Raw genomic sequence first — 12,108 nt, 5'->3', positions numbered from 1 at the left:
CCCACTCACCTGCTCCTCCACGGCATCATCAGCCCGCCGGTGATGTTGGGGTGCCCCAAATGACATCATCACCCCTCCAGGCCCCCAAACCCCCCTTTTTATTCAGCCCCCAAAAAGGCACAACAGGAGGGAAACGGCCCCAACCGGCGGCTCGTTACGTCAATAATGCCGTTGGCGTATGTACGCACGCACCCCCGCCAAAAAGGGGGGCTCCGCTAGAAAGATAAAGGAGGGGCAGCCCCCCCAAACGCTTGCAGCCCCCCCTTAGCCCCCGTCCCGCAGGCTGGCAGCCGGCCCCTTACCCTCAGCACGCCCAACGACCGGCAGGCAAACCCGGGCCGGGGGTCTCTCCTGAGCACCACGGGACGCTTACAGCGAGGCATCTGAAAAACAAAAATCCCAACGGATATTTCAGCACGTTAAAAAAACAGCACCGAAGGCACCAGCGGAATTCGGTCAGGACAAGGGAGAGGGCAGCAGTCGAGCTAAAGGAGGGTGCCAGGCAAACGGGTGTCCTGGTTTCGGCTGGGATAGGGTTAAATTTCTTCCTAGCGCTGTGTTTTGGATTTAGTAGGAGGAGAACGTTGATAACACCCTGATGTTTTCAGTTGTTGCTAAGTGCCCTCCTAGTCCAAGGACAGCTCCCGTGCCTACTGACTGAGCTAGGTACACAAGGTGGGAGGGAACACAGCCAGGACAGCCAGCCCAGCTGGCCAACGGGGTATTCCATACCATGTGACGTCATGCTCAGTATATGAAGGGTAGGCGTGATCCAGGAAGTACCGATCACTACTTGGTTATCGGTCAGCGCGGGTGGTGAGCAACTGCATTGTGCATCACTCATTTTGTATATTTTATCATTATCATCATTTTCCCTTTTTTTCCCTGTTCTATTAAACTGTCTTTACCTCAACCCACGAGTTTTTCCTCACTCTTACCCTTCCGATTCTCTCCCCGTCCCGCTGGGGGTGGGGGGGAGTGAGTGAGCGGCTGCGTGGTATTTGGCTGCCTGCCGGGTTAAACCGCGACAACGGGTCAGCTCGAAATACAACGCGGCCTTTAAAAGCTCGAGCGATTCGAACGCTTAAAATCCGCGTGAGGACTAATTGACGCGATTCTGAACGCGTCCTTCGCAGAGAAGTAAACGCTCTCGCTGGTGTCGGAAAACGCCCCGTCCCTTCCTTACAGCACCGCTGCCGGGAGATAACCCCGTGAGGCTGCAGGACAAGGGCGCGCCGTAATCAGCATCTACGCTCACGGATCCGCCGCCACAGCTCCAGCCCTTGCGCTGCTGCTGCTGCTGCTGCGCATCTCGCTCGCTTGGCCGATAAAGCTGAAAGTGAAGCGTAAAACTTTGAAGAGTAAAATGAAAAAGAAAGAACAAATCTCAGCAATTCATTTTATGTAAACGGACGCGCACCTTTTTAGCATACGTACAATGAGAAGGCTTATACCGTAAAAGTATTTCATTTTCCTTTTGCGTTAATTGAAATTGCGTAGCTGTGAATTCATGCCGTTAAATTATCTACCTCCAAACTACACAGCTATCGTTTGACCAGGGGTTTTGCGTGCGTTACGTGACTAGGAGCGGCGCCGAGACCGATGCTACCGAACTGCCGGGGAAAGGCGCCGTCGAAAGCGAGACAGAAATAAAGGACTTCAGAGCGCTCTGCCAAAAGATCGGGAAAAAAGCCCGTAACGTTCAGTTGCCTCTCTTTTGAAACGTTTAGAGCAACTACCCAACTGCTTAAGCACACCTAATAAATTATACGCTACGGCTATTTGGCAGTTGCAGTTTAAACAACGCAAGTCAGTTTGGAAGTTATACAATTTTAACTTTCTTTTTAAAATTTCATTTACGATAGAAAAATCAGTGAGATAAGAGATCTCCCGTATGGTTTTACTCTTTTTTTGGGGGGGGGGGAGGGGGGGGTGGGGGCAGGCCGTGGGGAATATCAAATCCCCAGTGCTGCAATACAGCAGGCTACCAAAAAGGACTGGCAGGTTTGCTAACGCTGTTGGCCGTAGCCGAGCGTGCGGAGGAACGCGTCTTTACGATCTCTCGACCGTTACACCCGAGAACCAAAGATCAGCCGTACGTCGACTATCGGAAGACATGCTGCGCTTGGGTCTGTGCAAGGAAATCGGCTTACCCCCCTTTTTTTTTTTCCCAGAGAGAGAGAGAGCGAAAAGTCTCCTTGCGGATGACTTCTACTGCCGAGCACGTCATCTCTGAAGATCCATTCTGATGGGAAGTTCGTAAAAGGCAACTCCTTTGAACGAGAAAGATTTCCATTCTGGAAAATCTCTTTCCAACCAAAGTCAAAATTACGCGCTGCAGGTTAAGGAAAAAGGACGCGATAGAAGCAGTAACTCACCAAAACCACATCAGGACTCTCTGTCGCTAGTTACGAGGCTGCTACCGCTTCTCGGGAAAGCCTGGAAAACGCACCGAAGCGACACCGATTTGTCCCGTGTTGTCCGCGCCTCTTCTTTGACCTTGATTGCTTTTAGCACAGATGCTAGCATCTCAGTAAGGTGTTCGAGTGCTCCTGTAAGGCATTTTAAACACTGACTGACTGAAAAAGCCTAAAGCTTTTATCGTGAAAACAAAGCCTGTTTCTCCCGAACATCCCAACTCTTACAAACGGTTCCTTTCCTCTTCTAGTCCAACGTTATTTTCACAGCACCCTTTCATAGCAAGCGCACAGAAACAGAAGACCGTGCTTGCAGGAAGAGAAAACAGACGGAGGGCAGCAAGCTTTGCATAGGCGTACCACGCTCCAGAACAGACCTCCTTTATTTTTAGTATTTGCGTTAAAATATTTCACATTAAAAAATCACATAGAAGGAGAGCTGCCACGTTCCTCGTGTTAACTGTAAAGTCCGTGCTACAAGCACCTTAGGAAAAATGCAGACACGTATCACAGGCCTACTTTGTACTTGCAGACCACTACGGACCCTTTCCATCTGTCTCGTACTTTCACGGCAGTTGACGTTCTGCTGAGAGGAAAGGAAAAAAAAAACAAACAACGTTTAGCACAAAGCTTCCTTTGCCGTGAAGAGAACAACTGAGTGGAGGAGAAAGTATTTGGCATCGTCTTTGGTGCAGCTGTTGAGACAGGCCACTAGAACTTCTGCACGTTTTAGACAACCGTGCCTTTTTTTTGGCTCATCGGCAGCTTTAGTTTCGCTAGAACTCACTTTCCTAGAGACGCGCAGGTGACGGGCACAGGTACCTACGTACGTTTTCTCAAGCCTAAGTAGCGCCGCGATTTCCTCACCCGATACGTCCCAAGTGGAGTATTTTTGTTAAAGAGTACGGCAACCCGTCCGTCCTCGCAAACTCGCTGCGGAAGAGGAATCCTTTTTTCCAGGCCGTTTCTCCAAACAGTCCAGATCTTTGAAAACCGCAGTTGTTTTAAAACATTTGGAGCACGTTGCCAAACAACGCTTGGCAGTAAGACTTTGACGTGTTTGACGCACGCAAATCTGGGGTAACTCGCTATTTGCTTCCTGTTGTCGTTGTTCTTCCTTCAGAAATTCTACTTGTAGCCAAGTTATTCGCTACTGGTTCAAGCATTTACCTTCCAGCTATTACCAGCGCGTTTACACAGGCAAGGAACTAAATCGCTCTTCTAAAACTACCCGAGTGAAAATGACAGCCACGAAAGAGGAGCGACAGAGAAGGAAAGGAGAGGTCAGGCAGCAAGAGAGCTCTGCAGGCTGCCACCAGTCAACGTCGCACTCTTAAGGAAAAACAAACAAACAAACAAACAAACAAACAAACAAACAAAAAACCAAACAAAAAAAAACCCAAAACACACAAACACAAAAACCAACAACAAAACAGAACCTTGACGTTGTACCTTTCTTTTCTTTTGGAGCTCGTCCCTGTCTCAGCTGATCGTCTCGACAGAGCACAAAGTGCAGATGATCCGTATCCCGATGACATCTGCACGCGATGAACACGTGTTCAGAAATAGTCCAGATCTGTAAGACTGGTGTCATTTGTGTGGTTCCAAGCATCACAACTCCGTTTTACTGACCAATGCATTTGTGAGGAAACTAAGTAGCTTTTAAACGTAGCCTCTCCTTGGGGAGAAAAATGCGTTAGGGAGTGAAAAAAAGGATGATTCAGAGCTCCCAACCATGACGGAGCAGCGGGAAAACTAATGAAAGTGAAGACCAACAGCAGCAACGTGAAGCGGCATTTGGCTTCAATTCTGATCACGTACTTAAGCGGCTCTCCAAGTCTATACCTCCATCCTATGAACGACTAGCCCTTTTTTGGAAGGACCAACTTTTGTCCTTCAAAGTGCTAGATTGAAGACTCCACTGAACAGAACGTGGATTGAGCCACAGGACAACGTGCCATCGACGCTCTAATGAAAAAAAAATCACGTAAAAATCAAGTTGAAATATCAGCTTCCATCGTGTCTCATTCATTACGTTTCTAGTAGTACCCGGGTGCTCCAAAATTCACTCTCCTGACACCACGTAGTACTACAAATTGAGTTACGCAGGTAAAAATAAAAGGCTCTTTCCAACCTGCCCGTAAAATCAGTACGAACAAACAGAAAAGAAACACTTGACCCTAAAGAAGGTCACAGGCAGCTCTTAATTTATCGTAGGCGAAAGCTCATTCTTTTCCCTGAAAGGAAAACGCTCGTAACTACCCAGGGACCGATGCGGGAACGAGGCACGCGCGCTCTGTTAACGGCAACTGTTCATCAGCTTTTCTGCACCGGCACAAATTTGCCTTTTCCCTGGGTTTGACGTGGAGCACCTGCAGCGTCCTTGAACGCGCCAATGTTTCTCCCCGCTCCCCCGGCCCCCCACGTGCCATTACCTGAGCAGCAAGCGGCATCAGCCACGCAGGATTTTCTTCACGTGACGCAGAAGGTGACGCTGGGGAAAGAGGAGGCACAAAATGAACCTGTTTGTCACACCCAGCCAACGGTGAAAACCCAGGGAAGGATTCTGCCGTGCGGGGCCGGGCTGTGCACCCCCGGAGCTCCAGCCGGCCGGTTTCGCTCCCCTTTGCCGGGTACCGGGGAGACACCGCCGCCTCGTGCTGCCGCCTGCCCCCCGGGGAGAGCCGGGGGACCCCCACCTCACTTCAGCCCTCGGGAACGGGACCGGGAGAGACCCTCCACGCAAAGAGAGCGGATCCACGCGTGGCGTGGATTTAATCCCCGAGGGAAGAGGCCGGGCTCCCCGCTGGCAGAAGGACAACTCGCCTCCCTGCCGCTCGGAGCGCCTTGCCGGGGACAGCCCTGCCTGCGCCTGGCTGCTCTTCAGCCGTGCTGGGAGTGCAGTCTGGCCGACGGATGCTCCGGCAAACAGACACTGCAGCGAATCGCAGCTCCCGCTCGTTACAGCTGCTGGTAATTTTGCCTCTGGCTAAGGCATGCCCCAGACAGCGGACACCTCGTCTCGTTCCAGCTCCTGCTTGCTACGGTTCTGGCTAATCGAAGCTCCAGCTCTGCACCGTTGATTTCAGCTCCTTCTCCTTACAAGCTCCAGCTATTTGCAACAGCCTGGGCTTTTGACAAGGTCGTAAACCAACCGCCGTCAAAACTCGACTATTAGGATTAAATATCATAGTTGGACATTGTATAAGCATTAATGAGTTTGTACGACTAATTAGTTAATAACTATTCTAAGCAGTCGACAAGCAAGAGCTGGACTCGAAGAGGGCGTGCGGGGTCTGAAAAGCAGAGACCGCCTCTTCCCCCCAGAGACCACCGCAGACGTTGAGTTGGGCCTGGTGCATGCCGGCCTCCCGCACTTCGGGGTGCAGCAGGACCAGACCCGCCCCCCCCCCCCCCCGAGAGGATCCACGCACCCTGCCCACCCCCTGCTTTCCCCTGCAGCCCCCAATGCCCTCCCACCCCCCCGCACAAACGGCCAAACCGGCTTCTGCTTTAGGCCCCCAAACCAGCTCACTTAGCGCCCATTTCTGAGCCCAAAAACCCAGCTGCTGCGCCTCTTCTCAAGTCCCAAAGGTGCCCCCGGGGAGGGCAAGCGCTTGCGTGATGCTTCGGGCAGAAACGGGGCTGAAAGGTCCGATCCCGGTGCCGGGGGAGCAGAGGCGAGCTGGCTGGGACCAGCTTTTGCTCCTGGAACAACCCCAGGTCCCTGCTCCGAGGTCCTCCCCTTGGGGCCCTGGGGTGGACCTGTCCCTCCCCTTCAAATGCTGCAGGAGTTTCGGGGGCAGAAGGCCGTTTCTAAGCCCTCTCTCCAGCAGCTCCTCCCTCGACTCGGCCCGCGAAGCCCCCAGTCTGCCTGCAGGGAGGGCTGGGGGGTCCCCGGCCCCACGGGGCGACAGTGGGGACTCGCAGGGAGGATCTGTTTGCACAAAGCGCCCCCCCCCCCCCCCCCCGCCGGCCGGCCCCCCCCGCCCCGGCCCACTGCGCGGCCCCCCTAGGGCACGCAGCCCCCCCCCCAACTCCCCACTCCCCAGATGCTCACAGCCCCTCCCCCGCCTGGAGCCCCCCCAGACCCTGTCCCCGGAGCCTGCAGAACCGCCCCCCCCCCCCGCCACAGCCCGGCTCCCCGGGCCCGCGGCCCCTCACACTCACGCTGCGCCGCCGCCTCGGTGCAGAGCCCGCCGCGCGGCCCGTTGGAATACCGTCCGCAACCAATCAGCGCGCGGCTCCACCGGACCGCCCGCGCGAGGCACGCCGGGAGTTGTAGTCCCCACCCGGGGACCGCGCATGCGCACGGCGCCCCGGGGACCGCGCACGGCGCCCCGGGGACCGCGCACGCGCACGGCTCGCAGCCCCTCCCCAGCGTTTGCAAGCACTTCCCAGCCCCAGGACCCCCGGAGCTCACAGCACCCGACCACACCATTTTCCAGCCCCCTGGGAGCCCCACTCTCAAGTCCCGCCAGGACCCACAGCCCCACTCCCCAGCTCCTTGGGGGACCTTGATCTCGATGCTCCGGGAGTCCTCCAGGTGTACTCTCTGGTCTGGACGTCCGTCTCTATGATCCGGCGTTCCTCCAGGAGTACTCTCTAGGCCGGACTTTGCTCTCTATGGTCCGGCAGTCCTCCGGGGGTACTCTCTAGGCCGGACTTTGCTCTCTATGGTCCGGCAGTCCTCCGGGGGTACTCTCTAGGCCGGACTTTGCTCTCTATGGTCCGGCAGTCCTCCGGGCGTACTCTCTAGGCCGGACTTTGCTCTCTATGGTCCGGCAGTCCTCCGGGCGTACTCTCTAGGCCGGACTTTGCTCTCTATGGTCCGGCAGTCCTCCAGGGGGTACTATCTAGGCCGGACTCTGCTCTCTATGGTCCGGCAGTCCTCCGCGGGTACTCTCTAGGCCGGACTTTGCTCTCTATGGTCCGGCAGTCCTCCAGGGGGTACTCTCTAGGCCGGACTTTGCTCTCTATGGTCCGGCAGTCCTCCGGGGGTACTCTCTAGGCCGGACTTTGCTCTCTATGGTCCGGCAGTCCTCCGGGGGTACTCTCTAGGCCGGACTTTGCTCTCTATGGTCCGGCAGTCCTCCGGGCGTACTCTCTAGGCCGGACTTTGCTCTCTATGGTCCGGCAGTCCTCCGGGGGTACTCTCTAGGCCGGACTTTGCTCTCTATGGTCCGGCAGTCCTCCAGGGGGTACTCTCTAGGCCGGACTCTGCTCTCTATGGTCCGGCAGTCCTCCAGGGGGTACTCTCTAGGCGGGACTTTGCTCTCTATGGTCCGGCAGTCCTCCGCGGGTACTCTCTAGGCCGGACTTTGCTCTCTATGGTCCGGCAGTCCTCCGCGGGTACTCTCTAGGCCGGACTTTGCTCTCTATGGTCCGGCAGTCCTCCAGGGGGTACTCTCTGGTCCAGCTCCCGTCTCTATGGTCCGGCAGTCCTCCAGGGGGTACTCTCTAGGCCGGACTTTGCTCTCTATGGTCCGGCAGTCCTCCAGGGGGTACTCTCTAGGCCGGACTCTGCTCTCTATGGTCCGGCAGTCTTCCAGGGGGTACTCTCTAGGCCGGACTCTGCTCTCTATGGTCCGGAAGTTCCCCACGTGCACTCTCCGGTCTGGACGACCGTCTCGATGGTCCGGCAGTCCTCCAGCTGTACTCTCTAGGCCGCACATTTTCCTCTATGGTGCGGAAGTCCCCCAGCTACATTCTATGCGTCTGGACCTCCGTCTCTATGGTCCCGAAGTCCTCCAGGTGTACTCTCTGGCCCGGCAGTCCGCCATCTCTATGGTCCGGGAGTCCTCCAGCTATACTCTCTGGTCTGGACTGGTCTGGGCTCTATGGTCCGGAAGTCCTCCAGCCCCTCTCCCCGACCCCCTAGGGCTCGCAGCCCCCCCCGGCCCCCCCGGGATGCACAGCCCCACTCCTCGGCCCCCTCGGGGGTCCGCAGCCCCCCCAGTCCCCCTCCCCAGATGCTCACAGGGGGAAAGGAACGGCTCGGCCTCAAGCTCTGCGGGCTGCCTGTGGCCCCTGCAGAGCCCACGATCCTCGGCAGCCCACACGCGGGGCGAAGCTCACAGCCCGAGAAGGAGTCACGGGGAGCCGCCGCTCCTGCCACAACCCTCCTTCCCAGCCTGCTGCTGGAGCACAAGGCACTTGAAAGCAGCAGGAAAGAACAAGGAGGGCCTCGCAAGATGGCAGGAATAACGCGGGCAGCCTAAAGCGTTTAGCCAGCAGGGCTTGCCACTCACCTCGTGCCGTGGTCGAATCCCAGCCCGCAACTCAGCACCACACAACCGCTCACTCGCTGCCCCCTCAGCGGGAGGGGGGAGAGAATTGGAAGGGCAAAAGTGAAAAAACTCCACTTGTAAGGGAAAGGGGGGGGGGGGAAAAACCCCAAACAACAGAGAGAAAAAACCCAGACAGACAAGCGGTACAAACGAAAACAAGGGCTCGCCGCCAACCGCCCGATGCCCAGCCAGCCGCAGCCCAGCAGCGGCCCCCCCGCCAACCGCCCCCCGAGTTTTATTTCCTGACGTCATAGTGTCTGGAACATCCCCTGGGTCCGCCGGGGTCAGCTCTCCCAGCGGTGCCCCCTCCCAGGCCCTCGCGCACCCCCAGCCCGCTCGCCGGCAGGGCGGGGCGAGGAGCAGCACAGCCCCCGGCGCCGTGCAAGCGCTGCGCAGCGGGAACTCGCGCAGCCCCGCGTCACCCACGCCGTTTTCAGCACAAACCCAAAACGCAGGAGGAGGGCGAGCGGGGTGGGAGCGGGGGGCGGGGGAGCGGGAGGGGGGTGCCAGAGTTTGGGCGGGGGGCAACGGGCAGGTTGGCGGGGCAGGCAGCACCCCAGGGGTCCGGGCCCCTCAAATGGCTGGTGTTTCACCCCAAAGCTTCCCCAAATCGGGGGGTTTTTTGCTTTTCTATAATATCAAAACTGGGGTTTTTTCCTTTTCCAAAATATTCCACTTGGAGGTTTTTCAACGCTTTTTCACAACAAAAATTGGCGATTTTTGCTTTTTCGTTTTGTGCATGAAAATGGGGGTTTTTTTGCTTTCCGGCTGCCCAAATCCTGGTGGATTTGGCTTTCCCGGGAGCTCCAAGTTGGGTATTTTTCCCCAAAAAATGCGGGTTTTCTTTTTCCCCACCCCTTGCAGGCCCCAAATTAGGGGTTTTGTGGTGTTTTTATGCCGTGGCAGCAGGTCCCGCTCTGTGTGCACGGCCCTGCAGGGGAAAGTCCCTGTTGGGGGAACTGGCCCCCAATCAGGATGGGAAAAGGTGGAAAAGGAGAACAGGGAAGAGGCAGCCTTTGAAAGCGCTTTTGTATCTTCAATAGAGAGGTGTTTCGGGGGGGGGGGGGGGGGTGTGAAGATTCTATAAACAGGGTTTCTTTGCATTTTAAAAACCTTATCTATCATAGACGTTTACGCTTAACGTATTTACACATACCTCTATATGTATATTTAGTGAATATATTTATGTTTCACTTATACCCCCCTATTTCCCACTCATTATATATAATACCCGCTCAGACTATATATCTGTCGACTTACATATTTTAACACTTAAATGTCTTTATAGACTTCTCTATTTAAACTTACATATATTTACACTTATCTCTTTATAGACTTAGATTTTAGACTTAGATACCTATTTACACTTATAGATCATCTCTTAGATTACATACAATGCCTATTTAGGCTCTCTACATAACACGTAGTGAGTGTAGACAGCGGTATCTATTCAGACTTTTTTCTATTTTCAATTCCTTCATACATAAAATATATCATCCCTTTTGCATTTGGAAGTGCTTTCTTTTTTAATTTATACAGACGTGAGTTCTTTTTGTATTTTAAAACCCTATATAACGTCTTCCGAATTTTTTTCTGCTCTAAAATCCTTTATATAATAGGGCAGGTATAGGTTCCTATTTTGAAATCCTTGTATACGTATAAAGGAATATTATTTTTCCATATATAGAACAAGGAGAGATTTTTCTCTATTTCGAGGCCTCACAGATAGATTTACAGTTTTTTAAAAATTTTTGAACCCCCCCAGGAATTATCAGGCATTTTTGGGCTGTGACCCCCTTTTTGGGGGGGGGGGGGACGACCCCCCCTTCCCCACTCACCTGCTCCTCCACGGCATCATCAGCCCGCCGGTGATGTTGGGGTGCCCCAAATGACATCATCACCCCTCCAGGCCCCCAAACCCCCCTTTTTATTCAGCCCCCAAAAAGGCACAACAGGAGGGAAACGGCCCCAACCGGCGGCTCGTTACGTCAATAATGCCGTTGGCGTATGTACGCACGCACCCCCGCCAAAAAGGGGGGCTCCGCTAGAAAGATAAAGGAGGGGCAGCCCCCCCAAACGCTTGCAGCCCCCCCTTAGCCCCCGTCCCGCAGGCTGGCAGCCGGCCCCTTACCCTCAGCACGCCCAACGACCGGCAGGCAAACCCGGGCCGGGGGTCTCTCCTGAGCACCACGGGACGCTTACAGCGAGGCATCTGAAAAACAAAAATCCCAACGGATATTTCAGCACGTTAAAAAAACAGCACCGAAGGCACCAGCGGAATTCGGTCAGGACAAGGGAGAGGGCAGCAGTCGAGCTAAAGGAGGGTGCCAGGCAAACGGGTGTCCTGGTTTCGGCTGGGATAGGGTTAAATTTCTTCCTAGCGCTGTGTTTTGGATTTAGTAGGAGGAGAACGTTGATAACACACTGATGTTTTCAGTTGTTGCTAAGTGCCCTCCTAGTCCAAGGACAGCTCCCGTGCCTACTGACTGAGCTAGGTACACAAGGTGGGAGGGAACACAGCCAGGACAGCCAGCCCAGCTGGCCAACGGGGTATTCCATACCATGTGACGTCATGCTCAGTATATGAAGGGTAGGCGTGATCCAGGAAGTACCGATCACTACTTGGTTATCGGTCAGCGCGGGTGGTGAGCAACTGCATTGTGCATCACTCATTTTGTATATTTTATCATTATCATCATTATTTTCCCTTTTTTTCCCTGTTCTATTAAACTGTCTTTACCTCAACCCACGAGTTTTTCCTCACTCTTACCCTTCCGATTCTCTCCCCGTCCCGCTGGGGGTGGGGGGGAGTGAGTGAGCGGCTGCGTGGTATTTGGCTGCCTGCCGGGTTAAACCGCGACAACGGGTCAGCTCGAAATACAACGCGGCCTTTAAAAGCTCGAGCGATTCGAACGCTTAAAATCCGCGTGAGGACTAATTGACGCGATTCTGAACGCGTCCTTCGCAGAGAAGTAAACGCTCTCGCTGGTGTCGGAAAACGCCCCGTCCCTTCCTTACAGCACCGCTGCCGGGAGATAACCCCGTGAGGCTGCAGGACAAGGGCGCGCCGTAATCAGCATCTACGCTCACGGATCCGCCGCCACAGCTCCAGCCCTTGCGCTGCTGCTGCTGCTGCTGCGCATCTCGCTTGCTTGGCCGATAAAGCTGAAAGTGAAGCGTAAAACTTTGAAGAGTAAAATGAAAAAGAAAGAACAAATCTCAGCAATTCATTTTATGTAAACGGACGCGCACCTTTTTAGCATACGTACAATGAGAAGGCTTATACCGTAAAAGTATTTCATTTTCCTTTTGCGTTAATTGAAATTGCGTAGCTGTGAATTCATGCCGTTAAATTATCTACCTCCAAACTACACAGCTATCGTTTGACCAGGGGTTTTGCG

The 12,108-nt window shown here is 54.5% G+C and overlaps 1 long non-coding RNA gene across 1 annotated transcript; it reads right to left on the bottom strand.

Annotated features, from left to right (window-relative positions):
* Positions 1-301: 301 nt before the first annotated feature.
* Positions 302-1,588, bottom strand: LOC142078365 (uncharacterized). The gene is made up of 3 exons (XR_012672184.1): positions 1,530-1,588; positions 1,187-1,333; positions 302-383 (listed from the first exon to the last, which is right to left on the bottom strand). It is a non-coding gene; the product is annotated as an uncharacterized LOC142078365 (long non-coding RNA).
* Between the last annotated feature and the right edge of the window lie 10,520 nt (positions 1,589-12,108).

This window comes from Calonectris borealis, chromosome 2, assembly GCF_964195595.1.
Source record: "Calonectris borealis chromosome 2, bCalBor7.hap1.2, whole genome shotgun sequence".
In the NCBI taxonomy this organism is placed as follows: domain Eukaryota; kingdom Metazoa; phylum Chordata; class Aves; order Procellariiformes; family Procellariidae; genus Calonectris; species Calonectris borealis.
The sequence above is the reverse complement of the archived record's forward strand: the minus strand, read 5'-3'. Positions and strand labels throughout refer to the sequence as shown.